Source organism: Fukomys damarensis, unplaced genomic scaffold (genome assembly GCF_012274545.1).
Source record: "Fukomys damarensis isolate Sample0158 unplaced genomic scaffold, DMR_v1.0_HiC HiC_scaffold_31, whole genome shotgun sequence".
Classification (NCBI taxonomy): Eukaryota; Metazoa; Chordata; class Mammalia; order Rodentia; family Bathyergidae; genus Fukomys; species Fukomys damarensis.
In genome coordinates this window covers 10,431,282-10,445,314 of record NW_022900943.1, presented here as the reverse complement: position 1 = coordinate 10,445,314, position 14,033 = coordinate 10,431,282, and positions in this window count along the sequence as shown.

Here is a 14,033-nt window from a genome sequence, read left to right as displayed (position 1 = left end):
TGAAAGGTCCCTTTCTGCTTAAACATAGCACTTTCTCTGGCTTTCAAGCCTGTTTCCTTCTAATTATGTCCTCGGATTAATATCTCAATGTAACTAGGACTCTTGAGATAGGTAAAAGATTAAGATTCAGCTACTGGACTGGAGTATGTATATGATTCTTTTTCCAATCAGGTCTATTGATCTCAGGAATTCAAAATGGCCACAGTGGAACAGGCCAGGTTTGAGTTTCTGGTCATTGTGTCTAGGAACCCTGGGTGGCTTTGCTCCTGGGCTCTCAGGCCATTGTCTTCACCTTCATAAAACCACCCTATGATGGCTCCCAGGGGCTCCATGGTCACCCCTCTAATCAGATTTGACTGCTTTCCATTGACACGGAATGATAGGAAGATCTTGTGCTTTCCATCCCTTTAGCAGATGGATGCATGTTTAGTTTCTTCCTTTCAAAAGGAACTCAGACATTTGAATTTAAAATATCATAATTGGTAGAACAATTTTAGTTCACTTCTTCTTTCCATCAGACTAAAAATACATTTCAAATACTTTTCTGCTCATTGAATTTTCTTAGTCTCAGTTTCTCTCCAGCTCACATTTGGGGCCTTTAAAAAGTGATAGTGTCTCCTTACCATTAATCATGATCTTTGATATATATTAAATTTGACTTGAATTATTGAGAGATTGAGACCAATGACCTCAGAATGAATAAAAAATCATAATGATATTTAATAGTGAAGCCCAATCATCATGCTAGCTGCATACTAATAGCCTGATGGATTTGATGATACATTTAGAGCTGGAACATTAGAGATTTTTCTGGGATCTTATGGAAAACTCCATACACAATCCTATGGTAGACTATTAATCTACACCACTAAAGCCTCTGCATGGATGTTCCTTGTGAGAGGGCAGGAGTATAGTTGGAGGGGTTATAATAACCTTCCTGGAGGTTCATTTTAAGCCAATTTATGATTTCAGCAATTCTTATTCAATTGAATCAAACATGATTTGTGCAGTTCATTTGTGCTGGGGAAGTGGGTTGGGAACTTGATACATAAATGAGTAAGATGAAGCTTGCCTTGGAAGAGCTCACATTCTGGAATGAGAGAGTCAGGCAAACACTAGATAAATTCTGAACAGGGCCATATGAGTCTCATTATAGGAACGTGGAGGTTACCGGATTCCTGAAAAGTATCACTGGATTTAGCATGGCAGGAAAGGAGATTTTCTTGGGAACCATGGCAGGTAAGAGAAGGGCTTATAGGAATATGAAGAAAAGGAAAGAGTATTGTGGACAGACACTGAATAAAAACTACCACCATGTGTCTCCAAAGTATAAGTTCCTTTGCCCTTTTCTCTTCTAATTAGCTAGCTGTGGAAGAGTATGAGTGAAACATTAGCTTGATTAGACATGGGAAGTTTCTCATTTCAGAATCAACTTTTCAGCATAAGCATTACATGGAGTTCTACAACTGCCAAGCCACAAGGCCAAGGCAGGCCTAACAGCTTGAACTAGGCATTTACTGACGAGATCGAGACCGCTGGCAATGTAGGGAACTTCTCCTCTGTTACCTGGGTAGCCATATCCCATCTCTACCAGAGGTCCTGAAACACTGCAGTTGTCCTTCACTGAATCTTCTGTAAGACAACTCCTCAGAATGTTTTTCCTTTACCTATCGTATTCTAAGGACATATTTTATTTTTATTTCTCTAATTTACTCTAAGGACATATCTCTCATTTTTCTTCATTGATTACACAATATTTCTTATTCATATTAAAATTTTGCCTCCTGAGCAAGTAGATTTTGAGTCCATAGAGTGCCATGACTTCATAAAAATCCCACCCTTCATTCTAAAATTTAAAATTCCAAGAGTGGAATTAATATGAGAAAAAGAAAAAAAAATGGAAACCAAAGTCTTTGTAGATAGGGAGGGGTGGAGGGGGTGAAGGGAGGGCAGGGGAATGGGGAACAAATAAGAACCAAGATAGATTATGTAAAGGTGCAAATTTCTAGTGATGAATGTCATTATATTGTATACCTTAAATGTACCAGTAAAATAAATTTTAACAAATTTCAAGTGATATTGGTCACACGTCTCAGTTTTGTCTGTCAGATTTAGATACTTCTAAGCTGGAGATGTAGCTTGCCTAGCATGTGCAATCCCTTGGGTTCAAACCCCAGTATCAGGGGGGAAGTGATTTGATACCTCTTACCCTTATCCTCAGTTGCTGGGTGCCCCATGCTGAAGACATGACTTCCTCCCCATCCATTCCCCTTAAAACCATCAAGCACGATGTTCCACAGACCTTAGGTCCTCTCCCAGTCCTGGTTACAAACCCGCCCCTTCCTCTTCCCCTGTACTTCCCTTGTCTCTACCACTATAAATAAATGCGCTTCAGTTGCCCACTAGTCCTTTTCTCCCTTCAGGAGGAAGGCTCTTTGTATCTCTTTGTCTTTTCTTCGTCCCCCACTATTCTCCCTCCATAGACTCTTCAACTGTACAGGCCAAGGCACTTAGTAGTCCTGAGACATGTATTACAATTAAAGCACGTTAAGATCCTTCACACTTTGCAGAGTCATTGATCGTTAGTAAGGAAATTCTAGATACTCCAAGGTGTAGAAAGTGGTAATTCCAACCCAGTGTTGCCTGATGAGTCCTTAGAGTTAAGCTGGCTGATTTTGAAGCTCCTCTGTCACCAAGGTCTGTCTGTTAGCACAAACAGTGAGAGGCATGACATTGCTTTCAGAGTATAGCATTCATCTTTAGGACAACTCTAGAAGATAACCAAATAGATTCATATTGTAATTCCAGCTAAAAGCTTCAAAATGAAAGGCTAAGGTGTTTGCCCAAAGGTAAGTGTATCTAAAATAATGTAAAAAAATTAAAAATATATTTTATTTGCAATACCTTGCCTAACTTATCTGACTGATATTTTATTGACACCTTCATAAAAGCCCTGCTGTTCTTTTGAAATAAAAAATTATGATGATTGTTTTTCCAAAAGAAAGCCTTTGGGTGAGATGGTGTGCTAGAGTTTCATTGCTGTGACAAAATAGTCAAGAAAATCAACTTAAAGAAGAAAATATCTATTGTGGCTCATGGTCTCAGAGGTTTCGGTTCATGGACAGCTGGTTCCATTGCTTTTAGGCTGGTGGCAAGGCAGAAACGTCATAGGGGAAGGGCATAGTGCAGGGAAGTTGCTCACATCTTGGTGTCCTGGGCACAGGGAGGGAAACAACCAACAAAAGGGCCCAGGAACCAGATACAATACCCAAGGTCACTCTCCCAGGACCCACTCCCTTGCATTAGGCCTCACCTCTGGTTTCCACCCCTCCCACTGCTGCCATCACATTAATGAATCCATCAATGCATTAATCCCCTGATGAAGTTAGAGTCCTCATTATCTAATTACTTCCCAAAAGCTCAGTAGCTGAAAACCCAAGTCTTTAGCACATGACCTTTGGAGCATTTTCATATTTAAATCGTAACAGATGGCCACCTACTGGGTGTTTGAGATTGGGTCTACAATATGCATTTTACCCTCAAAAGATTAGCTCAGGCCATTGATGATGATCATCATCCCCTTGTCAAAGGTGGGTCAGTGGTCTAGTTTTGGTCAATGAGGCATGAAAGACACTTAGGAGACACTCTAACAAGGAAAGTGTCCCATGAGGTATTCTGTTGCTTCTAAATAGCAAATAGAGAGAGACTCTTTCTCTTCTTCTAGATGTTGAAGTATACATACACGGTGGCTAAGTCTCATTGAAGTCCTCTTTTCCATCAGCCTGAGGTTGAAGGACACACAGGAAAGAGAAGAATCCAGGGTCAGAGACAGGGCTAACCCATCTCCCTCCTGATGCTGCACCATCTCTGGGCTTGTCATAGGAGGCATTTACTTTTCTTTCATTCAACCCAGAATAAATTATTGGTTAGTTTCTCTTATAAAAGAAGCCCAAAGTATATACGCATTAATGTGATAGAAAACAGAAAGACCAACTTTTTGATGAAGGGGAAGGAAAGCAGGAAAGGAGGAGGGGAAAGAGAGAGAGGTCAACAAGGGGTCTCAAAACTGATCAAAATATGGCATGTATATATATGTGTACCTATGTCTCTAAACAAATGTAATTATTGTGTATCACAAACATATACCAATTAAAAATAATTTGAATGATGGTTATCATGAAAAAACAATATAAATTGTGTATCTTTTACACTTTTGAGAGCAACTTCTCTGACAAAAACAGGACAGACCCAGGCTCCTGAATCTGATCATGAGTTAACTTAATTACCTCTTCTGGGAGTATCAAAAGAGCAATACAAAAAGTAACCAGTCAGGCAGATGCTGGGCAGATGACCTCATGCAGATTGTGAAGCACATTTCTTTTGCCCAGGAAGTGGCTCATATAAACAGTCTCCTACAGCCCCATGCTAGGAGTTCTCCTGTGTGTTCTACAGGCCCAGTGGCAGTCTGGTGATACAAAGAGACCACCTCTCAGATACAGTGTAGCCCTGCCTGGAAGAAAGTGTGGCCTAAAATTAAACAGGAGAGAGACTTTGAAGGCAGCTGACCAACCCGAGTTACAACCAGCCATCAGGAATGAATTAAATTTGTAAGTCAAAGGTCCACACCCCATATTTATAAATCAATAGAAGCAAATACAGAGTTATATCATTAGTTAATAGAATATTTAGTTTAAAAATTAAGTTTGCGGTGTATATTACATGTAATTCTTTATTAACATTTAATGTAAAAGATCAGGATCGTGGTTTTTCTTAAAACTTTGTGGATTATTATCCACAATTCATAATTTTAAAAAATACTTAATTTCAGTACTAATTAGTGAAATTATAATATAATGCCTTTATTATTCAGTTGCATACACCCTCTGAATTCTATCCAAGGATCACTTAATTAGAAACCCTGTTCTTAAGCCTTTTATAAAAGAAATTTTCTAATCTACTTTGAAGTCAGCCTTGTGATTTGCCGCTGGCTGGGCCTGTGTATGTAACAGTGAATCACAACTGTGTACTCGCATCTGTGTAAATTAGGGTGGCTGTCATCTCAAATCTTGCAGTTCGGGTAAAAAAATGTTCCATTTACTTTTGCCTAGCTAATTATGATGTCGGCTGGGGATTTTCTAGACAGCTACTAAAAAGAGCTTTCGTTATAATTCAGGGAGAATAATTACAATTTTTAAAACTATTTTCTTTCTCTGTTTCATCTAATAATTGGAAGGTTGCATGACTCTTCACTGGAAATAAGCCTTATAACTAGGTGGTACTCCTATTCTTGGTGAAGCCAAAATTCAGATGGTGACATTTTTTGCCTACTAAAATACTCAGCCAAAAAGTTTTCTTTCTTTCCTTCCTTCTTTCTTTCTTTCTTTTTCTTTCTTTCTTTTTTTTCTTTTTCTTTTTCTTTATTTCTTTCTCTCTCTCTTTCTTTCTTTGTCTCTCTCTCTCTCTCTCTCTCTCTCTCTCTCTCTCTTTCTTTCTTTCGACAAGTTCTTTTCTGTAGTTCAGGGTGGCTTTGAACTCTCTATTTAGCCCAGGCTAACTTCACACTTAGGGTGATCCTCCTGCCTCAGTCTCCCAGGTGCTGGGATTGCAGGCGGGTAACCACCACACGTAGTCATCCTAAGGACTTTAATTTCTATTTTATTGGCCCAAATTTCCATTGTAATTCTGTAAAAATCACATGATGCTTTGCCTCACTTAATCAACAATGCAATGAACAAGAAAACATTGATGATTTCACAAAGTCTCAAAAAGCTTCATACTTAGTGTTAATAAGGAAAAAAAATTACATTAAGAAGATAGCTATCTCCTTTCCTCTTTTCAAATTCTGATTTCTAACATGTATCATTCGGGACCTTTTTCTGACTCATCCCTATCAACTTTGCGAAATATTTCTATCTTATTTCAAGTAGGTATAATGTACAAAAGGCAAGGGTTTCTCTTTGCTGAAAAGTAGGTCAGGAAAAAGTGAAAATATGGAAGGGGTTATAAACCACAATAAAACAGAATGATGTGGTGGTATGTGTGTGGAGTATCCACTTGACTTTGGGCAACCTTACTGATGCACGAGTTCTCTAAGCTCCCATTCTTTATAAAAATTAAGATATGTTAGCAATGTTTCATTTAAAATGAACTGTATGATGTTTTAGTGTTACCCATAAGTTTACCTTTTCTACTAATTGAATTCTTATTCTTAGTGGAAGCTGGAAGATAGTCTCCTTGAATAACTATTTGATCAATTTCTCATCATTTCCTAAATTGGCTAAGCTTCCTTAATGGCTATTTTACTCTCTAAAGAAACTGCCCTGAATCTTTACCAAGAGCTTATCAGGCTTTGATAATGAACAATGTGAAACAAAAATCTGTAGGCATTAGCATTAGAACTATTATTAGAAGAATCATATCGTTAAAAATTATTGTCACCAGAATGGTAATCAGGATAACTGATGAATGAAAGAAGTAAGACCATTGATTAGAAGAAATCATACAATAGTGGGTAAAATGGAAGCCTGAAAATTTTCTCAAAAGACTCTGGGTTCAGTTTATGCCTTTTTTTTGATTTTTTGAGACAGGGTCTCAATATGTAGTTGAGCCTGACCTGGAGCTCACTAAGTAGCCCAGGCTGGTCTCGAACTCACAGCGATCCTCCTGCCTCAGCCTCCTGAGTGCTGGGATTACAGGCATGTGCCACTATGCCTGGCAATTTATTCCTTTTTTGGAAGCTAACCATGGAAATGAATATGTGCTGAGAATGATGGCATGGAATTTTATTTGATTAAGTATTCATTTATATGCTTAATCTTAAAATAATTTGTCTATAAAAATAAGACATGCTAAAATCTTCTCAGTCTAATAAAGAACATCTATGAAAAACTCATAGCCAACATCACACTTAATGGTAAAAGGGAAACTTCCCACTGAGAACTGGAGTTAAGTCTCTTGCCACTTGTATTAAATATCTTATTCTAGTTTCTAGCCAGGGTAATAAGGCATGAAAAAGACTTAAACAAAAGACTGAAAAGAACATCGTTCGGATTGGAAATGAAGAGTTAAAGCTACCTGCATGCACCATAACATGATCTCATACATAGAGCATACCAAGGAAGCACTAAAAAATGGTGCCAGCAGAAAGTTGCTCACGTCCTGCCCTCCAGAGAGCTTGGCGGCAAAGAGCCAAGGACAAGATACAGCCTTCCAAATTGGACCCGGGAGACCTACTCTTCCAATTGGGCTCCCCCTCCTAAGAGCCATGTAACAATAAATGCATCAGAGCTTGTAGTCTTATGATCCACTTGCCTTCCAAAGGTCCACTTGGAACCTATGAGTCTTTTGGGAGACACTGTTGACACAAATTGCAACATTTCACCTCTGCCCTTCCCCACCAAAAGCGCACATCTACCTATCAGGCAAAATGTTTCAGGCTATGTCTGAGAGTTGCTGCGTCTCAACGGTCCCAGAGCTTGCATTTCTTAAAATCCCAAGCCCAGAGTCTCTGGTGAAACCCAGGTGGAAACTCCCGTGAAATTCAAAGGGATAGTGACATACTCCAACATACACCAGTAGGCCACAAACGGGGTGAATAGGCCCACTCCAAAAAGGAGGAATAAGAAAACAGCAAGAAGGAATTGGACCAAAGCAAGTTGAAACCCAGCAGGAAAACATGAAGTCCTCTGGCTGCATTTCTGGTGACCAGGGCACATGGTGGCACGATGGGAGCCCCAGAGGGCTGGAACAGCCTTGTCCCTGCGGCCTTGCTGGCTGCCACCCTCTGGCTTCTCTCTTTGGCTGACTCGGCTCATTGCTTGCAATTTTCCTCAGCAGATGTTTCACAGTCCCAGCATCTCTAACTTCCTGTGGTCTCTGCTGCGGTTTCAACTTGACTTTCCTAGCTGCCTGCAAACCTTCTCAGAGGCTGCCTGCAGGGATTCTTACCCTGGCATACAGTGCCTGGCTTTGCCACGTTCTCCTTTGAAATCTCGATGGAAACCTTCCTTCCCCATAACTCTCACATTCTGCCTACCTGCGAAACCAGCATCCTGTGGATAAGGTCAGGGTCTGTCGCCAGGCCAGGCCGTATGTAGCTGGGCCCACTGACATGGTGGCTACAATAGCATCAGAGGGCACGATGAAAGGAATCCTAGGGAAACAACTTCCTGGGCATCCCTCTGCACACAAGGTGACCTGGTTCTCTCTCCTCACCACAAAATCTACCCAAGGTTCTTACATGTATGCATCCTTGAGCCTGTGATGGGTCGGGTTGACCAATTCCTGAGACCCACTCAAGATATCTTTTCTGTTGTCCCAGTGCAAAGTACCTGTCTTTTTGTTTTTATGGTGCTAATCTCTTTAGCGACAACACCCTCCCTGAATGGACAGTCACTTCTTTTCTGGCCAAACTGCAAGTTTTAAAAATCTTTCTGTTCTGTGTTTTGCTCCTGGTTTTCACTGTAAATCTGGACAAAGGCAGCCAGCCAGCCCCATGATGCAGCCCCCATGGTAAAGATAATTCCCGATCTCTTAGATGTCAAATGCAATGGGTTCCTCTTCCCACAACATGAAGGGATGAAGTTGCAAACCAAAGGAAGAAGTTAGGAGAGTTTTACTGGAAATAAAGAGAAAAATACCTTCTGGATTTACAGGAGGGATCCCAAGTGTGTGGCCACTGAGGCCCTTTGTCAGGGCCGACTTATACAGCAGTCACAACATGGGTACCACGTGGGACAAACTAGCATCAACTCACAAGATTACAAGGATAAGGAATATTAAACCAATAAGGAAATGACTCACGTGGTGAGGGTAAACGGAAAGAACAAAGTCATTCCGAGGAAAGGATGCGTCCAGATGCTCTGGTCTCCCACCTGGGTGACTTATCAGACTTACTGGACTAGATGCTGATAATTAGAGTATAACATGAGCTACTGTTTATCTCTTAGGTAGGCATGTAGGCCTGGCTACTGCATCTTTACCTTGAAGCCTGCCCTTTTGCAGGTGCACCTCCAGCCACAATTTTGATGTCTTTATTTTTTGTGCTGACTTTTTTGAGGGCCCAGTCCCTTGACTGTATATTAATTTCTATCAAACTCAGCTGCAATAAATCCATGCTATAGTTTGAAGGCTATACTGCCTTAAAATTTTCCCCACCAGCAAAACTAGGCCATCATTTTTAAATTCAGCCTCTTGCAAAGTCTCAGAGCATGGACAAAATGTACACAGATCTTTGCCAGGATGTAGCATGAATGGCTACCTATTTGATTTCCAGTAGGTCCCTTTTTCCCACTGAAAATTTCTGAGCCTGGCCTTTACTGTCTGTGTTTCTGTCAGCATTCTGGTCTGCTGTGCTCAAATCGGTATTGTCCATCAGCTACTACTTTACAGCATTCTAGGCCTTCTCTAGCTAAGAGCACAAAAATTTTCCAAACTGCTGCAAACAGTCCTAAAGGCTTCTGAACTACATGGTTAAGCAGAATCACAGCCATGGCCTCACCTCTGGTACCAGTTTTCTGTGTTAGCTTTTAATTGCCGCGACACGATACCCGTGATAGCCAACCTGCAGAAAGAAAGGGTTATTTTGGCTCATGGCTTCAGAAGTTTTAGTCCACAATCGCTTAGCTCCAAGGCAAAAACTTCATGTTAGGAAAGCTGCTCACATTATGGCAACCAGGAAGTACAGAGGGTAAAAGAGCCCGAGAAAGCAGTAGGAGCCTGCAACAAGATACAACCTTCAAAAGCGTGCCCAACTGCTGCTACCTGGGCCCCACCTCCTAATGGCCTAATTAGCTATAAACTCATCAGTGGCTCAGTCCATTGATGAAGTCAGCACCCTCATTGTCCACTTCCCACTCCAGGCCCCACTGCTAAACATTGCTGCATTAGGAATCAAGTCCTCAGTACACGAGGTTTGAGGTTTGAGTGGACACTTCATACTTAAACCACAGCCTGGTACTAGAATAACAGGATATACACACAAAAGAAAGAGGCCAGACACCGCTATACACAAAGTAATCCACAAAGGATTATAGATCAAATTATAAGAATTAAAACTATAAAATATTTAGGACACAACATAAATCTTCATGAAGTTGGCTTAGAGAAACCTTACTTAGGCACAACATTAAACACATAAGAGAAAAAAAATAAATTGGACTTCATAAAATTAAAAAATGCCTGTGTCTCAAATGGCGCTATCAAGAAAGTGAAAAGACAAGCCACAGTGTGGGAGAAAAATGCTTACAAGTCATATATTTGGTTCGTGACTTATTTTCAGAATATACGAAGACCATTTAAAACTCAACCATAAAAGTGTAAACACTTCACTTGAAAAATGGGCAAAGATTCTGAATGGAAAGTTCTTCAAAGAAGATATTAAAATGGTCAATAAGCACAAGAATACATGCTCATCATTATTTATTAGAGAAATAGAAATCAAAGCCACAAGGAAAACCCAATCCACATCTGTTAGTATGGCTATAATTTCTCCAAGCAATCTTTTAAATAAAACTTTTAACAAATGTCAATGATGTGGATAAGGGGGAATCTTCAAATATTGCTGGTGGGAGTGTAATTTGCTACATGCTTTGGAAAATTGTCTGGCAGCTCCTAAAAGTTTAAATAGACTTATCCTGTGACCTAGTAATTCTACTATTAGGGATAAAAACTTATATTCACACAAACACTTGTGCAAAATGTTTCTAGCCACGTTGTTCATGATAACCAGCAAGTGGCAAAATCTGATGGATGTAATAAAATGCTCTATATCTATTAAGTGGAATATTATTGGGCAAGATAGAAGACTGACTTAGTTTACAGTGTCCCTGTGTAGGAAGTCAGTCATAGAAAACATAAACAAAGTCCCAAGTAGGCAAATACAGAGAAATAGGAAGATTGGTGGCTGCCTGGGGCTTGAAGGGCTAGAGGAAAACAGGAGTGACTGCTAATGGGCAGAGGTTTCTTTCTGTGATGATGAAAGTGTTCTAACTGCTTGTGGTGGATACACAATTCTGTGTATGTACTAAAAGACATTAAACCCACTTTGATAAGTACATCTGATCTCACTTTTCCCCTCCCTCCCTCCACAGAGGAGGGGATGAATGAAGACAGATATCTAAAGCAATTGCTGCTGTATTAGAGCTTACCTGCAAAAGTAATATTTCCCCACATGAATGCATGGAGAACGATATGAGACATCATATAATAGAAACTGCAAATCATAATACTGAGTCCTTTAAATATATCTGCACATAATATCTGTATCAAGGTAAAGAATCTGTAGTTTAGAGAAATGTTATTATTATGGCTTATGTATACATGTCCCTCCAAATCCTCATGTGTTTGGTAGGACTTTACAGAGGTGACTGGATCTAGGGTGTGTGAATGTGGATTATGGATGTATGAATATGGATTAAGGGTGTGGTAACTAAGCCGGTTTACTGATTGGGTTAGCACACTTCTGGCTGTGGATAATGGGAAGACCCACCCTGGCTGTGGGTGGTAACACCCAAAAGACTTGTACTTTGCGTGAGGTAAAGGTAAAGTAAAGCTCACTGCTGTTGCTTCCTGCCTGCTTGCTGTGGACTGTTTCCCTTCTGCCATGTCCCTTTGTTGTGCAGTTCTGCCTGGGCCATGGACTGAAACCTCTACAAACTGTGAGCCAAAATAAACCTTTCTCCTTTAACTTGTGGGTGGTAGGCATTTTGTCCCAGCAATAAGAAAGACAACTAAGACAGTTGTGCTTTCTCCAAACTCACAAATCTCTCTCTCTCTCTCTTTTGTTTTGTTTTGTTTTGGTACTGGGATTGAACTTGGGTCTTTGCTCTTGTAATGCAGACCACCGAACCACTGAGCTAAATCCCTGGTACAACTTTGTTTTCTTTTTTTTTTTCCAAACTCACAAATCTTATAAGTGATGGAGCTTAGATTAAAAAGACAAACCCTGAGCTTTGCCGCAATCATTCTGTAGGAGTAAAGCCAAAACAATTGAGGGCAACAACGATAAAACCCATAAGACTGGGAGTTAGAAAACCAGCTATTTCTGGTTTTACCATTTTCTAATTTCTGAAACCTTGTACATCCTTAGGTTCTCTGCTATCTTTCAACATTAAATTCAGGTCATTATAATATACTGATAATCTACACAATGTATTTGAGAAACAATAGGCATTTGGGACAGTAAAGATAGTATGCAGAAGTGAGTTTCATAGGTAAAGCAAAGTTTTTAAAGTTTATTTTGAAGATATTGCCTTCCAGTTCTTTCATGGGAGGATTTATTTTCTGAAGCCATATAAAATACCTGAGATTGGGTAATATATACAGCAGGGAGGTTTCTTTAGTTCACAGTGTTTGAGTTTGAAAATCCAAAATCAGGTGACACTGCATGGCTTCTGGTGAGGACCTCGTGGCAGATGGTATCATGCAGAAGTCTACACACGAGATGAAGATGTGACATCGTAAGCCAGGAAGCAGGAAGTGGGAAGAGCAAGTCTTGCTGTTTTGTAATAATCATCTTGTGAGAACTAACCAGAATCCCACAGGACCTACGTTGATTCCTTCTGAGGGCAGCATCCCCGGTAAGCCAGTTACTCGCAGGTAGTCCCATCTCTCAAAGATGTTGTTGTCTCCTCCTACACTGACAGACTGGGAATGAAGCTTCCGAAACATGAATCTTTGGAGGACACATTCAGCCATATGCAAGCTATACCCGTAGACACTGCCTCAGCCCAAGCAGGGGAGAGAGGACGCAATGTCGTGACTTGGTAGAGGAGCTTGAAGTATAACTTACGAACATGGTTTGGGCAATTTTATCATAGATAGTCTCTGTAGCCCCTTATTGTTACCATGTGCATGAAACTCATGGTTCCACAACCTCTAGGAATGAAGTCTTGAACCAAAGGACGAGGTTAGGAGGATTTTATTGGAAGTAAGAAGAAGAGGAATAACTCCTAGGTTTCCAGGAAGGCTCCCAAGTGGGTGGCCACATGGCCTCTCAATCCAGAGCTAATGACAGAGAAGCAAAGCACAGGAATTGCTCAATGGTTTCATAGCCACCTAACACAAGTGGCCCTGGAGATACATAATGACCAATCGCAACTGTGGCTTTGACTCCATTCTTCAACATGTTGGTTTTAAAGGAAACTGGGATTTTTAGAGAAAAAAATAACTGGTTATTTTATACTGTAATTTCCTCAAAACTCAGGTGCTTAGTAGAAAGTGACTGCAGCTCCCTTTAGCGTGTGTCGGGGGGCTGCATTCCATGTTGCCTGAAGAAGTTCATCCTTGGTCCAAAGTCCGAGTTCACTGTCTACTCTTACTCAGTTTCTACCAATATGGTGGATTACCCAACTCTATCTCAGGCCCGTCCCCTAGGCAGCCGCCTCACTCATAAACTAACTAAATTATTCTTTACCTTGGGACCTAAAACTTTAAAGTTTCTATAGTCAGGCTTCAAAATATACAATAGAGATCAGTATCACATGCCAATTAAAGTGATTTAATAGAGATGTCAGGAGGAGCCAACTATCTTCTAACATCTAGCGCTCATGTCTGAGGCTCTGAGAGAGTCCAGGATCCTCCTCAGGAACAAAGTCCCAAGGAGCTTACATTCTCACATTTACCTCAGGCTCCCAGGTATAGCATCTGCTGAATGATTTCAGTGCAGACCTCTTTTCTACTGTGTAGTCTTTCACAGAAACTCCCAAGATGCAGTGCTAGTGACTTTTTAATCTTAAAAGCTTTTCAGCCATTTCTATAGCCATGCCCCACCCCTGTCATTTCTGGGTTACATTCCTGACTCACAGTATCTCAGAATGCAACCTAATTTAGAAATAGTGTGGTTCCAGATGTAATAAAGAAGGAGATAGGTCTCAAACCAAATATGAGTGTTCTTAGAAAAAGAGGTAATTTGGATACAGACATAAAAAGAGGCGATACCATAGAAGCCAAAGATTCCAGCAAACCCAGAGAAGCCAGGACAGAGGCATGGAACAGCTCTACCCCTTTCTCCCCAGACAGCTTTCAGGAAGAAC